We start from the raw sequence: 12,011 nt of genomic DNA, 5'->3' as shown, positions 1-12,011 counted from the left end.
ATTCTGAGTAGCAGCATGATTCATTGCGTCCTATTATATGCATGTTTTCTATTATGAAACGAAGTGAATAAAAAAGTAGTTTACACTGAATTTATTGTAAAACATCCTGGTTTTGTGTGCATTAAAAATCAACGTAGCCTTGAGAAGTATCATAGATGTGAATCATTCTTAGTCACTTTACTATTGCAACTTTTTCTTCAATATCTCGTTGCGTAATATTCCAAGAATAAATCGGAAGTCATAATTGATTCATCTTTCTCAGGCAATTTTATTTCTTTGGATGGTTATTTCAATGTCCACTTGTGTTCGGAAGTGCCTGAAAAATATTATATAAGCCAGAGGGAGAAAGTGGGAGGGGACGCAGACATTTATCCCCTCAACTTAGTATGGATTATATTAATCTTCTTAAAGGAAGATTATACACATTTTACCTTCAGTTATCCAGCAGACTTCGAGCGAAGCACAAGCTGAGACTGAACTACTAATTAATAATCATCTTAAAAGTTTCGCAGCCCTTTAAAAATTAATCTCCGCCGTAATTAAAATCACCGTGTACCTTCAGCAAAATTAAATCGTTCAGCCACGTAAAAATATTTTGAGCGACGATACAAAAGGGCAAAACTCTGCGTATTCATTAATTAATTTTATTATTTATCAGTGGACTATTTAATGCATTTATGATGTAAATAAAAATTGTAGATCAAATGCGAAAGTGTAGAAATATTTAAAGAACTTGAATGTCTGTATGTACATTTCCTGTATCTTGTGATTAATGCAAACAATTTCTATTTTGCATAAAAATCCGCGATCTAACAATTCGTGTACTCGTTGACACTACACTTCTGTACGTTTTACAATTCAAAAAATCGTCACGTATACCGAGTGGTCCTCTTATTATGTAAAAAACGATTCGCACGAGTTTTGAATATTTCGAAAATCAATAAACCTCTTAAAATACGTGTGTTACCGGTAATAACCGCAGCTACGGACAACGATCGGCGGGTTCACGTTAATTTAGGAGATTGTAATCCACAATCGATCGGACGGAGATTATACCGTTCGTTATAATACAATTTTCACGGGAAAATCGTACACGCCGGTAAAACCCGAAAATGGGTGTCCAATACACGGGAGATTAAAAAAGGACAGAAATGATAACGGTAACGATATATCCCGCCAATTACTCGTGCACGGGGTAATGACGTTGTACGGACACATTTCCCCAAATTTGAAAATTTCAACCAGAGGTATTTCAATAAATTTATACAGAATTTAGGATAATCTGAATAAACTATGACTTAAGGGTTACGAATGATATAATTTAATCAATTAAGTTTAAGGGTTGTTTTTATCCCTTCAACAAATATAAAATATTTTTCCGAGAACTATGTCCCGTATAAATTTTATTAAAATCGACAGGTATAGATTGGATGTGTTCTAGTTTTATGTACGAGCACCGTTCCCTGTTCTCAAACAACAGGGACGTCGATAGGTAGTCATTCGCGAATTAAATGGAAGCCCACTTGAAAAGGGGGAAAAAAAGAGAATGTTGAGCGAAGGGTTGTTTGGGAACCGCTAAGATCTCTTATTCGATACGTGTTCCCGGTAACGATATATCGACGGGCCGTGACTCGATTCTTTTATATTGATCGCGTAAAAACGCAGCCCTGATTGTGAACGCGAGTATCGTTCGATACTTCCGTTGATTCAGAGCCATTCCGATTCGATGCTCGATAATCGTAATAGAGAAACGTCGAGATATTTTCTGCTCGCCGTAGATTAGAAAATAGCTTGACGTCCCGTTACGACACCGAGAGAACGAACGGCCCGTATCTTTTTGACGGCGATCTCGAATCGGCTCGAATCTACTCGATCGACAATATTTATTGCCCATTACGATATTAAAATCCTTGTGCAAATTCTTTCCAATTCTTGTCAGCGTTCACCTGCGTTTCGTTTCTCGACTCATACCCACCCTCTAATTTATGGAACTGCGCCTACAGTTACTCGAATTAATATTCAGACGCTCTAAAAAAGACGATAACTTTTTTAATATTGTACTATACGATTTGAACTTTTTGTGGGAAGCTAGAGCAATTAGTTTACTACAGTATGTACAATTTTTTTTTCAAAAATAACAATTGATCGGAATTGTAGAAAAAATACTAAAAGTTGTATTTTACAACTTTTTTATGTGGGTCTTGTTGTAAAATGCAACTTTTAGTATTTTTTCTACAGTTTCGATTAATTGCAATTTTTGAAAAAATTTCTTTTCACATCCTGTAGTGAAGTAATTGCTCTAGCTTTCCCCAAAAAGTTCAAATCGTATAGTACAATATTAAAAAAGTTATCGTCTTTTTTAGAGCGTCCGAATATTAATTGGAGTAACTGTACATCGATTTAGGCAACGTCCACGATGAAACCGTTAACAAATTGTGTTCTGTTAATTATTATTTAACAAATGTTGTACCATTATTCACAATACTGTTTACATTATCAAATATGTTGGTATGTAATCAATTACTACACATTTAAGTATTGCACGAGGTATTATATCAATTTCATATCCATAAAATGAAAAAATCAAATACAATGGATTTATTGTATGTAGGTCGGGGAAGAAATGTTTAATTTTCAAGTTAAAATAGCTCCGACTACAATGGGTTAATATCCATTGCCTACTACGATACTAAAATCCTTATATAAATTTTTTTCAATTTTTCCCAACACGGTGTTGACCTGTGTCTCATTTTTCAAATCACGTTATCTAATTTTTAAGACTGAATTCGATACATAAATTATAGTTTTTAATGATACTGCTGATATATAGAAAAATAGAACTACATTGAAACTTTAAATGGATTTTCAAAGTGCACAGTAATTTGTTCATCCCACAAATACTGGTTTAACGTTTGCTACAGAGATTTATTTTTATTATGAACCAGTTCGAATAAAAGACGATTGCAGCAACGTCAAACTGCATAACTTCGCCTCGGAAATCGAGAGAGATTTTTCAGGCGGATCTATAGTTCGCTTGGAACTTGCAGAAAGGCGTTTACCTCCGGAATGACGATTCGCCGTTCTCGACGTGACGGAATCACTGTAATAACACCTCGCTAAGCTTCGCGCCGGTAGCGCCGTCCACGATCACGGTTATCCTGTCTCGTTAAGCCAGATACTCCGTATAACAAGGAATTAGCGAGAAATACGACGCGTCTAACTGAATTTTCTGACCAGGTGCCTGTGAAATGAAACGCCCCGTTCTATCGGTATTCCGTTAATTCTTCTACCTGTGCTGCAGTAATCTGGCGAAAGGGATATTCGATCAAACTGACTCTGGTAGCATAATCTAATATAACTAACAATTCTCAATAGAATAAATCATAACGTTCCAAAATCTCTGCAGTATCCAAATTAATCGTGGGAACAGAAGTTCAATAAAAATCTTTCATCCTTAAATTAGTTTCAAATCTAGACAGTTTTGTATTTCTATCCATTTAATATTTGGAAGAAGTGCCTATGTCAGGTTTTTTAAATTATATAGGAGCACAATTTTGAACTCAAACGTGAATTGCAATAATAAAAACCAGTTAAAAATGATATAGGCCCTTCTTCCATTGGAAAAAGACTGAAAACTGAAAGACATTTCTTACGGTTTGTTTTATTAAATGTTAAAGCAAAATAAGTTCCTAATTTCGCTGTTATACAATTTTAAAAATCTGACATCGGCCTTTCTTCCAGGCAACCATTCATTTACCAAATGAAAAAAATGTAAGGTGTCACAAAATTATTCTGTACCCTGCAGTATACCTTCATTTGAAAAGCAGCTTCAGGCAACGAACAAATCGAATCCCTCGAAGAGAGATACTGCGAGTTCTCGGTTGAAGATTTCGGGGTCGCTCGATCGGGGAGCAGAATCGTTGATATCTCGACGTACCCGATGATCGCCGGATCATTTAGCAAACTTCCGCCGTTAGACAATGTCCCCGAGAAAGGGGACGTCGACTGTCGAATAGAATCAGAGAGCATCGTCGACCGGGATGGTATCAATCGGAACGGCATTCAAAAACGACACGCAGCCGGAGGAAAGCGCCTGAAGTGAATATGTACGAACTGCGGAGGTGTCCTCTCTTAGGGTGTCATAGTGAGCGGTATAGTGTGCGATGGGATCGCGGGACGCTATTGAAACTAACAGCCGGAGATGTTCGGCATTAACGAGGACTCACGAGGTCCGTTTTATGAAGCGTACCTAACGACACGCCGGCGTTTGCCGGCCCGGTAACTCGCTGCATACGCGCTCGTTTACGAGGACCGTTGTTTTCGTCCGTCGTTAACGGTAATAACACGACCGTGGACGTGTACCTAGCCGGTTACGTCCGCCAGCTCGCAAGGTTGTACCGAAATGCCTCGTAGGATGCATAGGCCACCGAAGATCTGCATTCCTCGCCCCCAAAGACATCTAGCAGAGAATTCCTACGGTACGACGTTGTTACGACGCGATGCACAGTGGTCCGGGCGGCCGATCTAGCAGTTCATTTGGTAAAAAATGACTTGAATCAGTATGTAATGCATCTAAATTACTTTCTAAATGTCTAGCAATGCCGAAAATGTCGATACTAATGAAATTTAATAAAAATTATAATTAGAACAAGCATTTAAAAATGAACATCTTGTGAATATGATTTTCGATCGGCAAATTATCATTCGATTCAAGGAAAGATAAACATATCTGAACATTACTGCGCTACAAGATTGCAACATTCTTCGAAGAGGCTGCTGCACGAATGGTAGAAACGTCACGAGGCTTGTCGATTGGTCGACTACTGGTCATTGCGATGAAAGAATAATTTTGTTCCTTGTTGTACAGTTCTCTCAATTAATTTAGAAAAAAAAGATTCATGTCGGAATCTGGGTAGACTCACAAGTAGGAATTGTATGTAGTTCCTTCGGGTCTTGTGGTAGCCATCGATCTGTGGAACTCGGGCAACAAGTCACTACACTCGGAGTAGAAACGAACAAACACGATCCACCTTCGTATTTTGAGAAATGCCAGCGGATCCCGGAGAAGTTTCAGACGTCAGGCGACGAAGGATTTATTTACAGGGCGAGGCGAGCAGGCGAAAGCGGCCGATAATAAAAGAGAGTAAGGTCGGGTCGTTGGATATCGCGAGCCACATGGAAAATTCATGCAGCAAACAAGGACGTTCCTTGGATATTCCATCATCGGCGTAATGTCTATATCCTGAATAATGCCGCGAACAATCTCGCGCAGTAACGAACCGGAAGCCGTGCAAACAAGACGAAACTACGCTCTGATATTTGCTCGAGGGCCACGGAAGTGGCCATCGTGGATCCGCGATCGGAGCAGCGCACCTGCCTTCGGGAAATTACAATTGTCCTGGATCCCCGAAGGGCTTCGGCGCCAGGTGCGATACCTATTCTGCGGTATCGACTAGCACTTCGCTTAGATTCCCGTCTGTTCATTGTTTAACTGGACCACCTACTCCATTCCGAATTACGACACCTACATTTTTAACCCCTTCCCGTATAATAACGAGTAATGAAAATTTCAAACAGAGTCTACTGAATACGTATGATCTGCCTATATTTTTGTGCGAAATAAAGTTCCTTAAAATTTTAATCTCGTACGCGTGCGGCCATCATTTGAATTAGATACAATCAAGACGTAATCACGAAATGAAAACTAGCAGTGTATGGACATCAAATAAGAAAAATAAATTTCTATGTTTCTGATTAAAATCGCAGTGTTCGTGAATAGAGGAAGCAGAATTTACTTGCTGCTCTGTGAGCTCAAAGGAATCAATTATATCATCTACACAAGAGAACACGAGAAATGATCAAGAACTGAAGAACAAGAGCGCGAGGAAAGCAAAATTCGTCGTTTCTTTGATCCTTGTACATTCTGATTAAACTCGTGACGCTTCTAAATGCAGAAAGCAGAATTTCTCTGCTGTTCTGTGAGCTCAAAGAAACCAATTACATCATCTGAATAAGAGAAAACCGAGAAATAATCAAGAATTAGTAATGAAAGTGAGAATGATATCCCTTTGATCCTGACATTTTTTGTTCAAATAATCAAGAAATAATCGAACATTGAAAAACCCGGTTCGGCGGCTGATTCTACTAAGCGTAGCGATGGTGTATATTCCGCGTTAACGAGAACGCATTTCGCCGTTCGTCATTGGTAACGCCGGAGTAAGGAACATTAATAAAGGAAACCGAGCATTTTTCAATTAGCAATTCACAGGAATCGCGGGCACGGGATTAATTAGCGTGTTTTGACACTCTCGCAGCGACGCGTTGCGCCGCGCCGGATATCACGGATTTATCGGACGTCGGCCATTTGATTATTTAATTAACTGCGAGGCCACGTGTTTTAATGAAATTATTACCGTGCTCAATTACCCCGCGTTACGTGACGCTCGGTAAAAGGCAAGAATGACAGAAAATGGAGGTGAACAAAGGATTCAGGGTGGAACTTCAGAGGCGACGTCAGATGGATCATCGTTATCGAAGAGCCGCGTCACGTCCTACAATATTTCCAAGTTTTTCGACCGTCCGCAACCCTCGTTATCCAGATTGATCATGCGAAACACGAGCGTCCGCTTTTGTAAATAGTCCTGCAACAAGCAAGCCCGAAGCCGCGTCGAAATTGGACATTCGAAATGCGCTGGTTTTATTTAATACCGACGCGCGCCGGCAGCGTAATTAAAAATCGCGCGCGCGTCCATCTTGAACGGAATGAATGCGCCCGGGTTTATCCCGCTTTAATGGCGCCGCGCCCGTCGTTCATTGGTCGGAACGGCATTAATTTGTTTGCCGGAGTGAGTATAGATACAGCGGCCTCAGTTTGGCGCTCGCTTATTGTTTAGGACATCATCGAGCCTCGCGTGTCGCCGGGAATAATGAGATTTTTCTGGATGGTTTTAATTTACATTTCCATTCCAATGGATGTTTAATCGTCGCGCAACGTTGCGGATTTTTGTTGCGTTCGTGCTGAATTAATTCGATCCGATGATCAAATTATAAGTTTTTCGAAAGTAGCAACTTGACGAGTTGGTAAATTTTAAATAAATAAAATGTATTGCTACTAAAAATTAGTGTGTTGTTCGAGATAAAATGTTCCGAGGTTGCACGATACGTTTTATTGCTTCTTGATCTTCGTGTAATCACGTGAAATTTGATCTTCGCATACTTCACCCAAGTAACTATGAAACAGTTAATTAGTGTACACACGCTGAGTAACTAGTTTTGCATGTACGACGTGATTTATATGTAATTTGTACTGTCATTAAGAATAATTAAAGTCTTCATTGCTCTTTATACGAGGGAAACTGTAAATTAGCTGTGTTACATACCAGACTTACTATACCTCCGCGTCAGATGATTCTCGTAACACCACCGGAAATGTTTTGTGTAAAAGCAGTGTGTACATTGTAGACTAATTAGTGTTTATTTTGCGAGAAGTAATAAATTGCATGCAGGATATATGTACAAAGAAAGCCTCATTCTTTGTTTGCATTTTATAAAAATGTCAGGCAAATAATTATTCAATTTATTTATTATGTTTAATCTGATATAAAGTGAAACCGCATTTAGTTGTTGCCAATCCCAGCGTCAATACGCATCGACGCGAGGAATAAGCAATCGAGAACTTCAACGACCGTACATTTTTCCTTGATTTTCATAATCCCCGTCGCGCGTAACACGCAGGGCTCTGGGGTAGTGGAGTGTTATTCCATTGAGTACGATATCTTTGACGCGAACTAATCCCGACGATATTGCAAGCGTTCCGTGCGCGCGCGTTTCCCCCGTCGAATAATGGTCGCCTTACGGCTCCGGGAGTTTTTGACATCGCTTTCATCGGCATTTCATTCCCGTCTTACGCCGGGCAACGGCGTCGAATATTTGCACCAGCGTCGGAAACAGTCCTCGCTCGCCCGCTCGTCGCCAGGAGATTTCTATTCGCGATGCAGCCGAGGTTCTGTTTACCTTTCGCCACGACTTTTCCACTCGTACCCGCGGTTTACCCGACGACGATGCTCACCGGGTCCTCGGAGTTGCCTTCGCCTCTTATTAAAATAAGCTCGAGACTCTTTCTAGTTGTTCGTTCCCGCTTTTCCCCCCGCAGCAGAGACCAACTCGCGGAGTTTCGGACCACCGTTTCAAGGAACTGTCTCGCCTTTTTCTCTTTCCCTCTCCCGCACGATTTCCGATGCGTTCTGCTTTTAGATTTAATTCTCGTCGGGTGTATCTGGCGCCTACAACGAGCCGGGGTTCTTCTCTCAGGAATTCTTAGTAATCTTGAGAACGTGCGCGGCTTCCCGCGGACAGAAAACAGAGATCGATGATAGCCGTGATGTATTGTACCAATACCCGCGCAACCGTATCCTCTCATAATATACATACACCGGCGTTCCACGATTTCGGTATCCAACGAGAAAAATGCACTACGAAACCGCTTCCCGGACGATACCGAGTTAGTTACCCGCTCTCTGCCAGCACCGGATTAGTCACATTGCGGAAGCGTGGGGGAAGAGCGTCGTAGAAGGGGGAAGGTAGAGTGAGGACACTCTTAATGGGCGGGGAGAAACTTGTCGGACGTTATAAGTTCTGCTATTACGTGTGTCTCTAGTTCGCCGAATATGAAATATAAATCCTTCGAGGTGAGGTCGACGCACACGATTCCGTTAGCTTGATCCGCCGGCAGATTACAGGAGAGAGACTATTGCAATTAAATTTCTCCCGTTCGAAGTCGATTATCTTCCTTTTGCATTTCGTTCGCCGTGTTGTCAGTGGCCTCAGGGACCCGAGTATAAACGGACCTTCATAATTGTTTTAATTAGAGTCACGATCCCGACCCCTAATCGCGCGGCCTTCATAATGCCTGGCGCGGCGCAAGGAAATCACGCGACGGAAAAACCTCGTTCTCCTCGGTTAAGTGCGTCTTTTAACATTCGGACCGTTCCAAAACCGAGGATTCCGCGAGAGAGAGAGAGAGCGCTCCTCGATTTTCTCGTTTTTTCTTCAGTCTGTTTATCCGCAAACTTTTTAATTCCCCTTGCTTGGCCGTGTTGCCTTTAATTCGCCCGCCTTCGTGCCACGTTCCCGCCGCACCGCGAGAATGTCCCAGCAACGAGCCAGTAATTACAATAGTTTTAATTGTAAACACAACGGTCGCTTTGACGAGTTCCTCTCCGGCGTTGCGAACCGGGACAATTCGCTTCCGGTTATCCCAATCGCCGTTTAATTACTTTCTCGCTGAGATTTCGGAAATTTTTTCCGTCTCCGAAACATTTTCCAGCTTTTTTAGAATTTTCACATAACGCTCTTTACAAATAGGCTGATATTCTGCAGTCCAATTTTGCATTTTAACACGTTGCGAAATTAGCACTAAACCTATTTCCATGGGGATTGATTGAATACATTTTTTTAGTCCAGTATATATTATAATAAAAATCGCATATAATATAAAGGAATGTAATCTTGTTATTTTCATAGTACAATACACACACTAATGTCCCTTTCGATGGTCAGTAGTTTCAGTGTTCTTCTTGCGTTCCATTTAGAAAAAGACTAAAAAGTAGAAAATAAAAAAATATATAAAAAAACTTTTTAAATACCACGCTTATATTAAAACGCACTAAAAAGGAGAAAATAATTTTTTTAGACATTAGTGTTTATAAATAAAAGCGTGGAGCGCCCACGAAGATTACCTCAATATAGTTTAGCGCTCCACGCTTTTATTTTTATAGTCACTAATTCCTAAAAAAATTATTTTCTCCTTTCTAGTGCATATTAATATAAGCGTGGTTTTTAAAAAGTGCTTTTTTATATATTTTTTATTTTTGTTTTCGGTGAGATGAGTAAATACCTAGTGAAATTACTTGACGCGGAGTGGAGTCCTTGATTTTTTTAAATCTGAATGATTGTTTCTCCGCCCAAGCGCGCGGGTAAGAAGTTTTCCGAAGTTTTGCAGCGGCGGCGGCGGCATCTAATCCGGAATTTGCATAAGCGGGAATTGCGTCGGAGTTGCGGTAAATTCTGAAGAAGTCGACCGAGTGCGCGCGGCTCTCCGCGCATTATACATTTAGAGTGTCCGCGGCGCGGCGTGTTTGGTAAAGCAACGCGAACTGACAGAATTAACCAAATACCAGCAATCTCCATAAAACTTGCGTTTTAATTTCGAGAATTACGTGGAGACCGTCCTTGGTCGACTCGTCGTGCACATGGAGGATTTCGACGGACACCCGGAAAATCGTTTTCTCCTCTCTTTTTCTCTCGTTGTTTTTTTTTTCTCCCCTCTTTTATTATACATACATAACACACGCAACACGTTTTATATCACATTCGGTCACTGAAATGTGAATTTTTCGCAATATTTCTCTGAAATTATTAAATTCCCGGTAGCGGAATTAATTGCGAAGTATTCTGAAAAGGGCACGAGAAAGCGGATACAATTAGGATTACCGGGATGAACGGTTGAAGCGATGTAAACGTGTCTCATTAAAATACGCGGGACACGTTCTCATACTTCTATAGCACATGCCTGACAGTTTATTTGGTATCTCTGCTCTCGTCTGCGAAACTCGTTTAGGAGAATCTGCGTTCCATTGTACGCTGTTTTACACTGTGTTAAGCGCGCTGCGGGATTTATTCGAACCTACAAAAATGATTATCAGATGAATTTTTGTGGACAGTGAGAAGTGTTCCATTACAAAGGGATACAAAATAAATAAATTCCTCTTGACACATTGAATCCTATTAACAGACTCTTTAACAGCTGATTTGTATCTAAAGGAAGCTGACAATTTTCTTTTAAATAATAATTTCGAAAGAAATTGTTACATTATATTCATCCAAATAATTTGCCGGACTACGAACAAAACGGATAAACGAAAAATATTAAACAAGATATGATTGTATACTTTACGCATTTATAACAAAAGTGCGAAGTTTGAATTTCAAAATATCGGTGTATTATTTTCATTCCAGCTGTTGAAATTATAAAAAAAAAAGAAGGAGTCGAAGCAGACAATTTTTATTATTCATGAAGATGCACAATCTAGTCAACCGCGTGTGTTGAATATATTTCCGCGTTCCGTATTATTCGATACATGTTTTATCAGAATAAGAGGAAGGGATTGTTCGGCCACCGTTATCTTGATAATGGAAAAATCGGATTAATCCGTTCCGTAACGAAGGGAGTAAGGAAAAAAGGAAAAGGGGTGGCAGAGTAAAATTTTTTATAAATTCCAATAACCAGCCTGGAAAATCAACACGGTTTCTCCGCGGCGACCACGCACATCCACGCAACACCTGCACCGATCCGGTGATATTTTTCGAGGCATGGTGTGGGAATATCCATTTATCGAAATTAATACGAAGCACGCGATTAGGTACGCTCGCTGGCCGCGACACGCTCGCTCGATCATTTCCCCATCGGTGATCACGACCACCTGGAACAGTGAAACGATCGAAATGACTTTTCTAAACGCGTGTTCGTCAAAGGGACTGTGATTAAACGACTGCGATATCGTAAAAAATAACGCGATGTTCTGATACCGTATCGCCCGCGAATCGGAAGTCGAGTTTTATTGGGAAGAGTGGAATCGATTGGCGGATAGAACGGTTTGAAAGGAATTGAATACCTGTAACGGTACGACAAATTATTGCGAGCGATGAAGTATTGATCCTCGCTCGGCTATGGACTTTCTGCGTTCATTACGCTTATAGAAAACACATCTCGACAAGCATTAATAAAGTGGTCGCTTCACGTTCTGCACGATTTTCCACCGATTAAATAATGTTTTCATCGAAAATTGTACAATAATTTGTGAATTCCCGCGATTTCATCTTTCGATTTTATTTAAACACTTCCGTATACACTGATCCCTTATCCTTTTCGTTCAATCGAATCTGCTGTTATATACCTCCCATAATTTTTCATTCTTCTAGCATTTCGTACTGTCTAATATATCAAATTTATA

The 12,011-nt window shown here is 40.5% G+C and overlaps 1 protein-coding gene across 21 annotated transcripts in view; it reads left to right on the top strand.

Annotated features, from left to right (window-relative positions):
- Positions 1-12,011, top strand: part of LOC143208036 (disks large 1 tumor suppressor protein-like) — a 397,450-nt gene that overhangs the window by 322,238 nt on the left and 63,201 nt on the right. The window lies entirely within an intron of this gene.

This window comes from Lasioglossum baleicum, chromosome 4 (assembly GCF_051020765.1).
Source record: "Lasioglossum baleicum chromosome 4, iyLasBale1, whole genome shotgun sequence".
NCBI classification, from domain to species: Eukaryota; Metazoa; Arthropoda; class Insecta; order Hymenoptera; family Halictidae; genus Lasioglossum; species Lasioglossum baleicum.
Note: the sequence above shows the minus strand (reverse complement) of the source record. Positions and strands in the feature narration are given on the sequence as shown.